The sequence below is a fragment of the Aythya ferina genome, assembly GCF_964211825.1.
Source record: "Aythya ferina genome assembly, chromosome: 2".
In the NCBI taxonomy this organism is placed as follows: Eukaryota; Metazoa; Chordata; class Aves; order Anseriformes; family Anatidae; genus Aythya; species Aythya ferina.
The window spans coordinates 95,945,054-95,961,719 of NC_140297.1; the positions used below are offsets into that span (position 1 = coordinate 95,945,054).

Genomic DNA, 16,666 nt, shown 5'->3' on the forward strand with positions numbered 1-16,666 from the left:
GGTTTCAAACCACCTTTGTAAGCCTAAGCACTGCACCTCAGAAGAATAGGCAACATCTCCATGCAAAGCACGTCTTAAATAAGGTTTATTTAACAGTAATGAGGACCGAAAACAAAAATCTTAGATTTATGTGTAAGAAAGTAACAGTGAAAAATGGCTTATATGGTCTACAGAGCTGAAGTCAGTTTTCCATTTCTGTAGTGCTATATTCTCCCATTTCATAGGGTAGAGCATGCACGTGTCATCCAACTTCTGTTTTCCCTGGGGCCAAGCAAGTAATGTTCTCCTAAGCAGATTTTTTTTTGTGGCTCTGGAAAATCACTTTCTTCTCTTCAGCTGTTCCATCTTGTTACATGGCTGCATATATCCTAGAAGCACTTGCAAATCTCTGATTTTTCCTCCCCTCCTTTTCCTGTAATCAGTTGCTGTCAGCCACTTCCATAAGTGTATATTGGCTTGTTGTCAATTTGCCCAGCTTAATCTATGTAAATATATATAAATGCTTTTATCTCTACTCTCTTTCCCTTCCCACTTAATTTATTCTGAGATTCTCTGCATCTGCCCTGATTTGTGTGGCATGCAGCTCTGTTCCCAAGTTCTGAATAGATATATGCATGTATCCTGTACATCTTTGCTGCTACCTGATATCTACACACTCTATATGTCTTTCATGCAGTGCCTCTTGGGCTCATTCATCCCTTTAAGGAGGTGTTAGATCTTTTTAGGAACCATGGGTAAAACCTTTTGTGATATGGAAAGTCCTACTAGACTGATTTTTCCTTGTTTTCTGTGGAGAACAGGAACAAAACATCATATTCAGATAGAAATATGATCTGACTGCATATTTGATAATCACAATTATTGCTTCCCAGCTGCAAGTAGTGAACTCCCAGCTCCTCAACCCAAAAGGCAAAGGCTCTGTTTCCATCCAAAAAAGTCCAGTCTGTGGGCTAGCAGAGGTGGGGGAGGTGGAGAGGAGTGATGGTCCCAAGTTAGGACCTAGTGTACGTTTCTAGTTATTGTTTACTCTTGCATATTTTTCATGCCTGCACCTCTGTTCCTATTTGTTAGTCTATTTTATGAGGCTCCTCAAACGTCATTTGTACATCATACATCTCACTTCTTAATTGTGTGCAAATTTTGGCACCCCAGGCCTGGAAGTTCAAGTATTGAAAGCTGTCCCGTTTTATCCTTGGAAGCCATTTATTTCTGAGAAAGAGAGAAATAAGCTGTTTTCACTTGCACGTTTTTTCATAGTCTCCTTATGGAAAGCAGACTTTGGATGACTTTATCACAGTGGGAACAGATGTATGGATAATATAAACACATGTCAGGTCAGGGCCTCCTCCCCTGAACTTCTCAGCCCCAAATTCCTAGCAGAATAGGAGATATGGGAGACCTTCCTTGTCTATCTGTGTAGCTCATTAGTAATTTGTTAGAAATAAACCTAATTCAAGGGGTTGTTTTGTGTCATTACTCCTCCTTACAGTACTTAGAGTCTTGGACTGAGGGTAGCATGTCCTCATTCTGTTTAGAGGAATGGGCAACAAGAAACATTGCTTTGTTAGAACACAGCAAAACAAAAAAAAAAAATGCTGAAACCCTAAAGAAATCCTCTATGCCTTGCCTCTTGCCTCTTGCCTCATTAAAAGATATGAGGCAAAAAATACACTGTGGCAGTTAAGCATTTCCCAGCTGAGACAAGTGAAGCCCTGACGAAGGTGCTTTGGAAGGCATTTGTACAGCAGTATGTGAGCACTGGGCACAATGGAGTGAGTTTTCATTCCCTTTCTTAGCTGGAAAACTGGAGTGTTGCTGCTGACAGTAGTGTTTGGAAATGCATTTAGACTGCAGGGTGTTGTCACTCTTACTGAGGTATGAGACTGCCACTAAAAACAGCTTTGAGTTTCTTCTGCCTCATGGGGAATGTAGTAGATAGAGGTTTCCTGCTCAAAGATATGACTACTTGACTTAGTTTTGATGCAAGTGTGTATGGACAAATTAATCACCGTGTAAATGCTGTTTCCCATGAAGATAGGGTAAACTAATAAGAGCTAGGAAAAGCCAGAATTGTGGAAATATAAGTATGAAGGAAAGAGGAATTATATATGTTAACTGGCAAGGAAGAGAAACAAGATACTCTATGCATCTGTGGAGAGAGGAAGACAAATTGATTCCTGCTAAAGGTTTATATTTTATGTAGACTGATGCATGCATGGTGTGAGTGTGATGCATATGTTATGCTGGTAGACAGTGGAGGAACTAGTGCCCAAGACCAAAGTATTTTTTTTTTTATTTTTATTTTCCTGTGAAACAGCTACAAAAATTATATTTTTTATAAACTGACCTGCATAGATTGGCCTAAACTACATGGATTTTTATATACAGGTCTGTACAACATAAGACACTTCTCTTCCTCAGGGACTTGACATGACCTTTTAGAGTCCTACACCTCCACAGAAATGGCTTTTATCACAGAAAGTGTTATGCAAATGAAAAATACTGAGGGTTGCCAGATAGCTGCTCAGAAGGTCCCACTGTTACTTCACCATGAGAGTAAAGTAATGGGCAGAGGAGATATGGCAGCCAGAGGTTTACTCTGTAGAATTTGCTACATTGCTCTCATTGTCAGGTTTTCTCCCTCCCATAATTTATAGAACACTCATTGGTGTATTGTCTTCTCACAAATATATTGATACTGTCGGAGAATATAATAATAGTATGGTTTATACCATGTATAGTATACTATACTACTCATTCTAAAATAAAATAATAGTAATATAAAATAATAGTGTCGGAGATGGCTTCAGACCTTCAGGCCTCTTTAAGGAACTGGTTTAGAGCATTTTGTTGTGCTTGGTGCTGATGGCTCAGAAAGATGGCTCAGAGGTGGTTATGATTCTGTCTTTGACCTGACTTAGGTTTCCTTTTCTGCACTGTTGTGATGTTGTATTTTGAAGTAGGTATTGTCTCTCAAATGCTGCAATTTTAAAGACAGACACAAAAATAGAGTTAGACAAAATAGGAGTTATTTACTACTGAGGGGAAACTCTTCCTTTCCCACTCTCTTGGAAGTGAGCTGATGTTAGAAGAGAATAGGAAGGACATGGATAATCAATTGTTTCAGATAGATCAGAAAGGACCTATTGCACAGACCAAAAACAGAAGGAAACTGACAGTGCAGTGGCAGCTAAAGTGTTTTCATTGTTGTGACCCCTCTCTTAAAAAAAAAATAAAATTAAATCCGTCTTTCCAGGAACAGTGTATGCCTGCTCCTACCCTTGGGGTGGTAAGGTTCTCCTTTGCAGTTGCACAGCTTCTTTCAGGTCTTTTTTGGAAACAGAACCTGTCTCTTTTGGCATCAGAAGTAAAAGCTCACTGAGTTGCTAGAAGAGCAATTACATCAGCAGGTTGCAGTGCTAGGCTCCTGCACCAATTCATCTGCCAGCAATAGAAGACTGGTCCATTATCTTTCTATTTTAGGAATGTCCAGGATTTCTTTTTCAAGAATCTTGGTTTTGATTTTCATCTGAGAATATTTTCTGAGTGGTTTTGTATGATTTTAAAATTCAAGTGTTTTCAGTCAAGCTCTTTGTCAAAGGGAATATTTTCCCCAGTTGCTCTCTGCCGTTTTGGGAGCAATTTCAGTGCAAGCAGCGTGTACCGTGGGCAGAAGTTGTCCTTTCCACACACAGGCTGCTGTTTAGTAGCTGTTCACTGGCTGCTGGCTGGATCTCAGAGATCTAAGTCCAAACACACAGACAATGTGGAGCTGGTTTTCAGCATTTTTCTCATCCTGCTATTTTGGTTTAATACAACCCTAATTTTCATGAATGTGTAAGAAAGACAAATTCTTTTATGAAGTGGAAGTTATAATTATTACTTGAATCAAAGGTTTTGGTAGAAGATGGAAAAGTGGTTTTGGCAGACATTGTACAATAATGAAACCTTGCAGATTCATTATGTCCTATGCTTTGTTCTCAAGGCATGCATTATTTAACAACAATAACAATCCTTGCACTGATTTTTTTATTTTTTTTTAAATTGACACTTTAATAATAATTTGATTATATATTACCAGATTCAGGCATAGCTTTGTATTTGCACAGTCTGTTAAAATCCATATACCTTTTTCTATGGATGGATGATTTAAAATACACAGCTTAGTGTGTTCAGGCAATAAGAAATGCAAACTGACATGTAATGTTGGTCAAATAAGAAGAAAACTATCACAAAATTAAACAATAATAATTTCATGTTCAGTATGAAACATGCTGATCTAAAACATTCTCCTCCTCTTGCTGAAACACTGATGATCCAGGATAGGAAACCATGTAAGAAGAATCTTTGTATGAAGGAATTTGTTCCACATAACCACATTTTACTTTTCCCCTGACAAGTTCTTTGAAGATGAATATTTTAATGGGTGTTGAAAATCTATTGAAGATCTGGAAGATAATCAGCATTAACCAACTTGCTTCCTCTGTACTTTTGTAGGATTGTCAAATACAATCTTAATTTTCCACAGGCATTGTATGTTTATTAGTGATGACATTTTCCCATTTTTCTCCAACCAGATGGTTCATATGTACAAAGAAATCTGAGTGAAAAAACAAAGACTGCATGTAATTCCTTAATACTCCTCAACTGCAATATTTCTGAATTTTCTTGAAGTGAAGACTTGAAACAGACTCTTCCAGTTGCTACCTGTATGGCAAAACTTTTTAATTAAAGCATTTACAACACAAACTGCCTACATAATTCTTGCGTAACTATTCTTTTTTTTATGTAAACTTCATCTGTGTGTGTATGTGTAGGTGTATACATATACGTGATTACAAAATTCCCACGTTTGACAATATATTTTTTTCCCCCAAAGACCACATTTACTAACCATAGAATGGGTTAAGTTTATATTATAGCCCATTTCTGTCTTTTATTAGTAAGACCAGATGTAATGTATATTACGCCTGATCATTTTATCCTGGACATGTGCTTTACAAATTTAATTTAATACAAATAGGCTTTTTTGAGCTATACTACGTAAAGTCTTATGCATGCACAGGAGGAATTAGTGAGATTAGTGTCTGTGAGCACTGTGCAGGAGATTCAACATACAGCAATAATTTGGGTCACAATACCTTATAAGGTCACTGGTAGTAAGATTTTTAGCATAACTGTAAGCTGATGCATCATTCCAGCAAGCAAAACTTTTTGGACTTTTGACCCAGTAAGTATTGCCTGAAGATCACAAATGTTTGGTTAACAGCTCCTTCTGGAAAAATTCATTCATCTGTCTAGGAAGAGTTTGCCAAATGCGTACATAGCCAGATTAGCCTCTTACATGGATGGATAAATGTAAACAAGGGACTAATGCTAACCTGTAGGTCATGCATTGGAGCTAAGAGGTTCAAATGAAAGACCTTTCTTTCCATCTTTCCTAATCTCATATTGTACTTATACCAGGTGCATCCTGAGGAACATCAGGAGTATTGGTAGTTTTTTTCTTTGGATAAAAACTTTTCTTCAAGTGAATAACAACAAAATCGATCATTTTTTTGGGTGAAACTGAGTAGTGCATAAGCACTCTGTAGAATCAAGAACTCGCTCTTTCGGTTTTCATACATTCATTTGAAATGCTTTATTTGCTTTGAAAGGATTAATCTTAATAGCTTTAAAAATGAAAGCCTAAAACTAGCAGGAATTGTTGGCTTAGGACCTACAACAGGGAATTAGTTGCTTCCCACTCACCACTAATGAGTAGATTTTTTTAAACACTGTTTATTTATGAGCAATGTTGAATACAAATCCTTTTTTAAACAAGTTATTTTAGGGAACCTGCTCTACTTGACTTAAAAATATATTCAAGAAACGTATTAATGTATTTACCCAAATAGTGGCATAACTTAATCTCATATTAAAATTGCAGCACACTTAAAGAAAAAAAATAATCTAGATTATTAATAACTATGGACTGCTGAAAAGCTACCTCCAAAAATTATTTTCTTAGCATAATGTACTTTTGGGGCAACCTAAGATATATCACACATAATATCATGCACTGCCATTCTGTATTATGTGCTACATAAACAAGCCAGAAAATTCATATTTAAGGTGGTCAGCAAAATGATTTGCTGATATTGAATACCACATGGTTTAAGAAGAACAGGGGAAAAAACTTAGTTCTTTGAGATAGTGTGTCACTCAGTAAGTTTCCTCTAATTTACCAGTGTTATTCCTGTCTCATGCTGGCAAAAATAGACCTGTGAACAGACCAGAATAATAGAAGGGTGAATCAGATCCCCTATTTTAATATATGAGGACACAGATAATTTTTTTTGTTTGTTTTCTTGGCTTTTGGCAACTGACCAGTAACACTTTCTGTAAGATTGTCTTCCAGATTTCTAATTTGAAAACAAAACAAAACAAAACAAAACAACAAACAAACAAACAAACAAAAACAAACCAAAACAAAACAAAACACAAAACCACCAAACTATTAATCAAGCTTAAAATATTATTTCCCTTCTTCTGTGACCTTAGGTTTTGTTTTAAAATTTTATTTTTCATCACTGTTTCAAACTGAAATTTTCTTTTCCTGTAATTTTCTCAACTTATCTACTTCATGCTTTCTTTCTCTTCATGTTTTTCTGCTTATACTTTCAATCATAATGTTCCTTTCCACCCTTCACATTCTTGTGCTGTACCACTGGCATGTGCTTTTTCTGATGTGCAGCGATTCTTAAATAAGGGCTTGCCTGTATCTTCTTTCTTTACATACCTAACAATCCTGAAAAACAAATTACTTTTCACTGAGAAGCAGAACTGTGCAGCCCTGGCCATCTGCTATTACTTAGCAGGGGGACAATTTTAGTCCTGCAATAGCATACCAGAAAGGTCAACTAGTTATAGTTGTTCACATTACTCCTTTGACAGGTTGACCTATAATTGTCTTCTCCTGCTGTAACAAATTAAAACTCAGTTACAGTGGGTAATGATTTGCTCCATTATCTGTAAGATGGAGGTGGGATAATTTACTGCATTCCCATTCTGTACTAGAATTGCCCAACAGATTAATTTGGGGAAAAAAATGCAGCATGATAACATGTAGCATTAAGTGGATTGTACTCTGGCTCCTGCGTCACCCTAGTGGATATCTGATTTTGTATTTTTGAAGTGATACACACAGTAAAAAAGTGTTCACATTGCAGTTTTTTGCTAAGATATGTATACATAGCATGCTACCAGGAAGTATTGAAAGGTGTTGGTTCCTGAGAAGAAAGAGAATGTCAAGATTGTCACTGAAATAATTTATTTGAAAAACAGATATATTAAAATGTATAGCAAAGGGGCTATTTGCATGCATTTTGCAATTATGTGAGTATCTGCAAATGTAGCACTGATTTTTTTTTCTTGTTTGTCCCTTGGCCATTTCCAGCTGAACCACTGTGCATCAGACTCCATTATTATGTTTGGCAGCTGCAGTGCAACATAGTTTTAGAACTTTGTGATTTCATCAGTGTAGCACAGCAAGCATTTTGCTGGCCAAATTAAGAAAAAAGAAAAAAAGGAAAAAAAGCCAAAAAACTTGAATTGAGATATTTTCTGTATCCATGGTAATGATGCTCTGTAAGGCAAGAAGCCTCCATTACATTGTCATTAACAACAGCTCACAAGAACCTACCCAGATCTAAGTTGCCTGATACAGACAGGATCAGTTCCCTCTCCTAGCACCATTATTTGCACAGTTTGACCCTTATTTCTTCTGCAACAGCCAGCTACCTCAAGATTTCTTTTCTGAATCCCAAATGTCATGGTATTGGAAAGAAAAACAAACAAACAAGAACAACAACAACAACAACAACAACAAACACAAATAAAACAAAACAAAAAAGAAATGCACAAAAGGTTAAAAAAAATGCCATCAAGTGTAGGTTTGGTTTCCTTCAGATCCTTTGATGAAGTGGTGACATTTCTGGATCTTGCAAGACGAGCAGATCCTTCCCTTCTCCTTCTCAAAAGAAGAAGATTTCATGCATTTCATGCATCCAAGGTTCCTTTGGATGTACTGTGATATGAAAATCCCTTCCCTGGATAGCCCAGACTTTCAAGTAATTAATGTAAAGGCTAGGAGATCTGGACAAGGAAAAGTAGGTTCAAGAATAGTGGAGGGATGTTGGTAGATGTTAACCAGAAAGAGTTCTAAAATATGCTTTCTTTGACCTTTAGTACTGCTGGAAAGAAGCTTTCCATATGCTGTTTTGTTTCTGGAGTAGCACAGGTGTTATACATGTGAAAATGATGGACCTCTTCCCTGTGTCTCTAGGGACAGTGCACATACTTCTCATTTTTTCTAGTTTACTTTATCAGTAGAAAATGTATGTTGTTTGTTTTTAAGCTAGTGGGTTTATTTTATTTTAGAAAATCTGAATAGCATATAGATGGCAAAGCCACTTTGTGAGTTGAATGGAATGTCTCTCCTGTCTTCTCTGCATGCATACCTTTAAAAAGAAGAATGAGAGTTAAAGCAGTTGAGGGTAGACAACACAAATGAGAACTGGCTTCAAGTATGTGAGTGAGCCCACTTATGTAAATCTCTGAATCAGTCTTCAGAGAAAGTACTACCATTGAAAGCCATGAATATGTTTTAATTCTTTTTGAATAAGGATCAATGTGAGGAGGTGTGTTCAGAACAGTTTTATTCCATTTTAATTTAAAACAGTTATTAAAGTTGGATAGTGCTCATATCTCAAAGTACGTCTTTAAAGTACGTCTCTAGGGTTGGTCAGAGATAGGGTACATTTATATTTCAGGTGTAACTACCATTCAAGCTCTATAGCACCTTTTATGGATTTAAATATTATTCTTTCCTGTCCCTCCTTACTTGTGCCATTACATGAAGATTTCAAACAAGAGCTGAACTGACTACAGCAGAAATGTTAGACAGAAGTGTACAGAAAATACTAAAATTCTTTAAAGCAAAAATATGTTAGGAAACATTTTGATCAGTATTCTTAATGGGTTTGTAACATATGTGGATATCTGTCAATAGGTATTTGTAGTATGTGTAACTTTTAGCTGGGAGTCTGCTTTCAAATATGCTAGTACAGGCTCTGTCCAGCTTTGTGCATACCTCATCAGAATCACTGAAACACTGATTTGAAGGCACGTCTGGAGGTCATCTAGTCTAACTTCTTGCTCTAAGCAGTTGCCCTTGCCAACATTACGGTAGGACAACCATGGCTCTGGTTAGTAAAGCCTCAAAAGCTTCCAGAATGGAGGCTCAACAGCCTCCCCAGGCCACCTGCCTCAGTACTGCTCCAGTGAAAACATTATTCCTAATACCCAGAGAGATCTCCCAGGCTGAAATATGTAGCCATTGCCCATCGCTGCATCGTCATATGCAACACAAGAGGTATTCAGGACTGTTACTTTTTCAAGTACTGGTAGGTAGCTGCTGTGTCGTGACACAGCTTCCTCAGCCTCTCCCTGTTGGACTGACGGCCCTGGTACCTAGACTTTTTTGGGAGAGTATTCCAGACACAGTGTCAAATAGAAGGGAATAATATCATCCCTCTTCCAGCCTAATCACATATATTTACATTACAGTCTAACCACAGCATCCTTGTGTTTGAGAAATGCTTGACAAATACTGTAAGATACTTTTTAAAATGTCTGTTCTTACAAGTTCCACAAAAATGGAACTTCATCTGAAGTTCACAGTTGACAAAGTAACAGAAGGAATGTACAGAAGGAAGGCAATTGTGGCCTAGCTTCATCTTTTCTTTCATGTTTGTGGATTTAGATGAGTATCAGCAGCACACGTCACATTCACTGCTGGTGACGGGGATGACAGCAGAGGAGAGATCTGTGCCATCTCTGTGTGCACAGATTGACTTTTAGGCAAGGAGACATAGCTGGTCTCCACAAAGGTGTTGAGGTCAATATATGAGATTTGCTTCATTACTACTTTTAAAATCCATTTTTAGTTGTTTAATTTAATGATAGTATTGTTAAAAAATGAGTTTTTTAAAGCATAGGTGACTAATTACTCAAAAAAAAAAAAAAAAAGTAACTGTAGAACCCATCCTAATTCCATACAGTACATATTATTTTTAAGGATATTAAGAAAGTACTAGATACCTCCTATTGCAAACTCCTTCTGTAAGTCATGTAAGCTTCTATGTATAAATTTTATTCCAGCAGAATTTCACTCTCTTCTGTAACTACTTCTAACCTTTTGACTTTCTCTGTAGCCCTTTTTCCAGTTTGACACTTACAACAGCTCTCATTTTAATAAAATAAAATAAAATAAAATAAAATAAAATAAAATAAAATAAAATAAAATAAAATAAAATAAAATAAAATAAAATGGATACTTATTTATTGTTCTGCTTGCTTTTTCTTTTAACTCAACTTTAAAGGACATTTGCTTCCTTTAGAACTGCATTCTCTGTGAGCAACCAGATCAGAACTGGGGTTTAAATGAAGTACTTCTTGGCATAGAGAGGCAGTGACAAATTTGTTTGTAGTCACAAAATAGTTTAAGACCTGGTGACTAAAATACCTAAAGTTCTTTATGCTGTGGTAACAAACAGGGGCTCAAAAAGAGTACTGTTTCACAGGATGTGTCTTGAGGAACCAAAAAGATATTCCTAGGCCAGAAATCCTGTCTTGGTACAAAATCTATGGTAACAGTGGCATGAGGCCAATGCAAGAGAAAAACATTATGAGCAATTAGCGTATATATATATACAAAAAAAGGTTAAACCAGATTGACAGGTGCAGAAAGATTTATAAGTGCCCTGTTGGGGCAGACTTAAAGGAAGTATTTGATAGAATGCATTTTGGTATGTAAATCTTTCTCTGTAACCTGGTGCATGGAAATATGAAGATTTTTGTAGGGACGATAAAAAGCTTCTGTTGACGGGGAAGAGACAAGACTTGAATTAACTGTATATGGAATTATTTGGGAGTTACAAACTGTAAGGGCAATAAAGTAGAAAAACAATATGTTAAACAGTGAATAAGGTAACATGAATAGCAGCAATAACAAAAGCTAGCCATAATAATAAAGAAATAACTATACAAAAACATTACAGTTTTTACAAAGAAAATGTCTCTCTTTTCCCCTCCAATTTACACAGAAAACACTTTTCTGAAAGTCAAAAATGGATTTTTTCTTAACTGAAATTTTGTTTTTCTGACTGGAGTCTTTCATTGCATAGCCAATGACACATCCTGCAAAATTCAACGTGACATAAAATTTACAGATGGAAGAAGTAACCGAGCAGGCAAGCAGAATCAAGAGCTGGTTTAAGAAGAGATGGCAGAACACAGATCCATATTGAGTAGAATGAGCTGTAGGAGGAGGAAAAGATGAGGAGGTAAGCGAATGCAGAAGGAGAAGAGGAGCAATAAGTTAAGGCTGAATTTCTGAATTGTGTGGAAGGGTCTGCAAAGAAAGAAAGAAAACTATCTCAGTTTTACTGAGAGACTGGAAAAAAAAAATGTGAGAAGGGGATGGAATAAAATGTGGCTGGGAAGCATCACCAATGTTATATTTCATATAGAAAGTTTTTTTTTTTGTTTGTTTGTTTGTTTATTTCAGGGTTTTATTTTTGCTTTATTATTTCTTCTTTCATTTCTTTAATTGGGACAATTTGTTTGGGCAAGGCTTCTGTGGGGACAAAAGACTGCTCTTTCTGGGCAAGCTGGACAGAGGTCTGTCCAGCAGAAGGGGAGCAGGGCAACAAGCTGTGGGGAAGAGCAGGGACCAGAGCACCAGTGACCGGAAAAAAAAATAATCCTAGAGACAGAGGGGACTGGGCACATTTTGCTGCAACTAATTCACTGAGCTGGCTAAGACCAAGCTGTGAAGCATGGACCTGCCTACATCTCCCATAAAAAAAAAAAGTTGAGAAAGACAACTTATGGTTCTGTCCTGATGATTTCCAATGGTTTAGGGCATCTGTTCCAGGCTATTTCTTTCTAGAACAATCAACACATTGTATTAACACCTTCAGTGCTAGTTATGAAAATAAAATCATCTTAATATGTACTCAGGAAATTGTGCCTATAATTACTTTGTCTGCTGTATAAAGTAAACTAGATTTTTGAATGCTTGATATGAATTCTGCCTGGGATGTAACAGTGCCCATTGCTTTCAGGATAATCTTTCCATTCTCTGGCTCCAAAATAAAAACTTAATTCAACCCAGTTAGATGAATTTTAGTACACTAGCCAAAAAATTTGTATATAAAAAAAAATAGCTTCAGATTCAAAGTAGTAATGGTTTTGATGCAATAGCTACTACTGATATTCAAAACTTTTTTTTTTTTTTTCCAGGATAATTTTTTTTTTTAATTCTGCTTTTTCAGTTTGTTCATTGAAAAATCTCTTTTTAACAAAAAGCCTTCTGCTTTTTGGTTGACTGTTTTTTAGCTGCTAAAAGTGCTGATTTCCAACTACAGCTGCTGGTGAAAACAAGTGACAAAAAAGAAGACTGAAACCAGTCTTCAAATAATTTTTTCAGATTTTTTTTTTTTCCATTCATTGAAAGAAACAGAATCTTCATAGGAAGACTGAGATGGGAAATCCTTTTAAATTAATAGTCACAATACCAGTTTCACGACTCTTTTCAAGATAAGGCACAATACCAACGCTTTTTCCACCTCCTCAAACGTTCTCATAGAATTTGTAATGCAGTAAGTGAATGTAACACAGCTTTTCAATTAAGAGACTACTCACATCTTGTAGCAAACACTGCCAATACAGCACTACGCTTGCAGGCTGCATGTTAGCTGCAGTCTGTGTTTGCTTCATGCTCTGAAGTGCTGGCACCTCAACTATGCAGATGTGGTAGTCTGGTAAAGTACACAGCCTCAAAACTCCTACCCTCAGAAACCAAAATACAAGAGAACCTAGAGGACAATGCACCCTAGCCTCATCCTACCACAAGATGACTTGGGTTGGACAGTAAAGGATGAATCTTACAGAGTCATTTACTGCTCTTTCAGTGTTTCTTCAAAGAAAAGTATTTTCATACCCATGTGCACTCACCCTGAGTTTGGCCAGCTAAAATTTCTTCATTTACAAGACTGAAAGGGGAAGGGAGGAAAAAATTATGCCTAAAAATCTAAGTGCAGTCTAATAAGATCTTACAGTTTTTTGGGAACTCCTAGTATATTGTTTGCTTCCAGCTGGAAATGTACCAAAGTGAATCTTAAGCCACATTTTCCTTGCAAAATACTCTGGTTACTGCCTAATAAAGGTTACTGATCTGTGGGGTCTTTGGGCTGATCCAGTGGTCAGTTCTTATCAAGCTGCTGGACAGATAGACAAGGGAACCTAGTCTAGCAATGCTAGACTAACACTGATGTGTTCACTCCTCCCCCCTCCCCACCCCCATTAAAAATCAAAGCAGATGTTTATTTATAAATATTTATTTTCTAAGATATCATGATGTTTATCTTTTAGGAGTGCAAAATAGTACTACGCTGCCTGTTGTTTTCCTCCTTATCATTTCTGCATCTTGTTGAAAGTGCATGAACATATGCAGCATGCAAATTAGAGTTTGCAAATCAATAAATAATAATATTTGCACTACTGCAAATTTTGCAGATGCAAAATTTGATGTCAAGTTATGACCATTTAAAATAGTTTTATCAGCATGTCTCTTTACCTTGACAAAAATAACTAATTTCTGGAAGGAATAACTGTCAAGCAAGCCATTCAACTATTTTAAATAACATGTTTGCTTTTAATGTTTTAGATGCCTTTTGATTCTTAGTGGGCTATTTGCTCTATGCCATGTGGCCAATTTGTGCAAATGCAACATGAAAACTACTTGCTTCCTGGTAACCCTATCATTCAAAATGCTGGCCACTGCATGACATTTTTGTAACTGCTTGTACAGCGTCTGGATTAAACAATGATTTCCAAGTAGAAGCAAACATGAAGCATATGTTACATGGGAAATGAATTCAGCTTACATGAGCTTCTTACTTCTTGGGCTGCAGCTGTGAAACACAGAAGAAAAATTGCATAAATAAAAATCTGGACATCAACTTTAGAATTAAGAAATAAAAATCTGCCAGAACATGTGGATAGAGAAGAATGAATTGGGTAATAATAGCTTGATATCAGTACTAGATACATATCCAAGCCTATGCCTTTACAATGACAAACGTCTGCAGTATATAGAAATGTGTATGTCCTCATGCTGTAATGCAGGTGGCCCTTTATAAAAACCAAAATCACCTGGATATAATAGGCAAAAGATTGAAGCAATTTTCTTTAAATTAATATTAGGAGATCAATCCTGCAGAAATATTACAACAAGTGGCTTTGGAAGAAGAAACCAAACCAAGTTGATAGCTTGGAGGAAAGTGGAAGTCTTAAGAACAATCATCAGATGAAATCAACAACTCTTATAGAAACACAGGTAAATTCATAGCTATTGACTGACTGATTTTTAACTCCATATGAAATTATTCCTAACTGAAAATTGTTAACAAGCTAGCAATCATAAACATAAGGGATTCGGTGTTAGATGCTTCCATTTAGGATGCTTTCTATTAACAGTTTGCAAAAAAAAAAATAAAAATTTTTTTTGATCTTCTGGATGCCTTTCAGCTGATCCACCAAGCTATGAAGGACATTTGCATTTTTTCCTATTGCCATGGCAGTGCCAGTGACATTCATTTAGCTCTATAAGGCCTCAAGGGTGTTAGATACTGACACAGACGACACTAGAATGTTTGGCTGAGGAAATTCTTGATTGTAACCTGATAGCATAATGAACAACAGAGCGCGTCAAGTGTTATTACTGTTAATGGGCCTCAGTTTTCTTGTCAGGAGCTTGAACGTATCTAATCCTCTTTGCAGCACAGCTTCCACAATGACAAGGCAGAAAAAAAAATTGTCAGGACTGCCAAAACCTTGGGTTTTGGTGGTTCTTTTTCTTTTTTTTTTTTTTTTCCCCTCCAGATGGAGAGAGATAGGTAAGTGGGAGCATATCAGAATAACAAAGCCTGTAGAAAGAATCAGTACACTAGAGAAAAACACCACCAGAAGGCAAAGGCAGCATTCCAGTACAGCTCATGTCACAGCATACACAGACTATCTTGTTTACAGCAAATGAACTTTTGAAGCCAGCAATAGCTGAAAATGTGACTGTAAGCACCAAGCCAGTGCTAGCAAATCAAGTATTACTGCACAGAGATGGACAGTCTCCTGGAACTTTTGATATTCTGGCTGACCAAGAACGCAATAAGCATCTAAAAGCAGAGGTCAGACATGAAGGGCAAAAGAGAAAGTATATGTAAGCCTGTGTTTTTCACAACAGAGAAGTGACAGATTCAGATCTACAGGTGACTAGTTCAGCAGCTACCTAGCAATATGGGTGACTAAGGAAATGCAAGAAAAGCATTCCAGACAACTTCCCAAAAAAGAAAAAGTAAAGGACTCCATAAGCAAATTAGTGCTCAATAAACAAATTGTAAATAATTTTTGGTTTATAACTGAAGAAAATTTATTGTAGAAGCATTGTGAAGGATAATATGTCATTTATTAAAACAATTATATAAACAATAAATACAAATGACAGTGGTCTTCCAGCACAAAATAACACTTTTCTGTTCATCAGTCTGAATGTTTTATGCAACTTATTAATAGAATTGTTATACCTAAATATGAATAAAAAGGGAATTAATAGTGATTAGCAATAGAAGAGGTAAAGAGTACACATCATCATTTAGTTTTATAAACTTTAATCAGCTACTTCAGTTGAACAGAATTCCTCTAAAAATGTTACTTTCAGCATATTGCCAGTAGTAAGTCAGATTTTACTATTGTAATTCCTTGTTGTGGGTAGCTAGAGGCACTGGCCAGTACTTAATGACAGAGACAAGAGATTTATAGTGGAGACATAAATACTCTGAGTAGCAGCAAGATTATATATGCTGGAAGTGCAAGTCATGTACCTCTACAACCATAATTCTGAAAGAATAAATATTAAGCTGTGGTCCTTAGGGTGCAGTTTGAATTATTCCTACAGCTTGGTTATGAGGAAAGCTTACATACTGGAAGACTTGAGCTTTGGTAAAAGTGAGGCCAGAAAAATCAAAGCATGAGAAAGCATCTTGAAGGCAAACGTGAAAAGAAGAACATCACCTAGAATAAGATAATGGGTGAATTGTAAAGTGGTCTAAGACCTCTGAATACTTTAAACCCAACGAATATCCCATTTTTCTCCTTGTGGGGAGAGAATCAGTACAGGACTTTCCCTTGTGAAGAGCTAAGCGGGAATGACTAGCTTGTTACTGTTACATCTTGAACACAAGCTCTTGTGGCTCTTGCGTTCTTAAAGATCACAACTTTAAGGCTGTCCAGGAGTAATTTTTGAACGGAAGCAAAGTCACTTTCCTGTGAGCTAGTACAGCCTCTACTTGGTGTGGTGGATCCTAGCTGCTGTAGACAAGGAGCCATCAGGGCTCTACAGACTCCTCCTAACCCAGGCCTGCTCCAGCTCAGGCCTGTACTGCTCTGTAGTGAGATGGGAAGTTGCTCACATGTGGGAAATACTGTTTACTTCCATGGTCTGAGTGAACTCTTTGTACCCTACTTTTTCCTCCTCACAGAGAACCAGCTAAAGTCCCTGGAG

At 36.7% G+C, this 16,666-nt stretch overlaps 1 protein-coding gene across 1 annotated transcript in view; it reads left to right on the forward strand.

Annotated features, from left to right (window-relative positions):
• The window catches only part of GABBR2 (gamma-aminobutyric acid type B receptor subunit 2), a 500,245-nt gene that overhangs the window by 34,170 nt on the left and 449,409 nt on the right, over positions 1-16,666 (forward strand). The window lies entirely within an intron of this gene.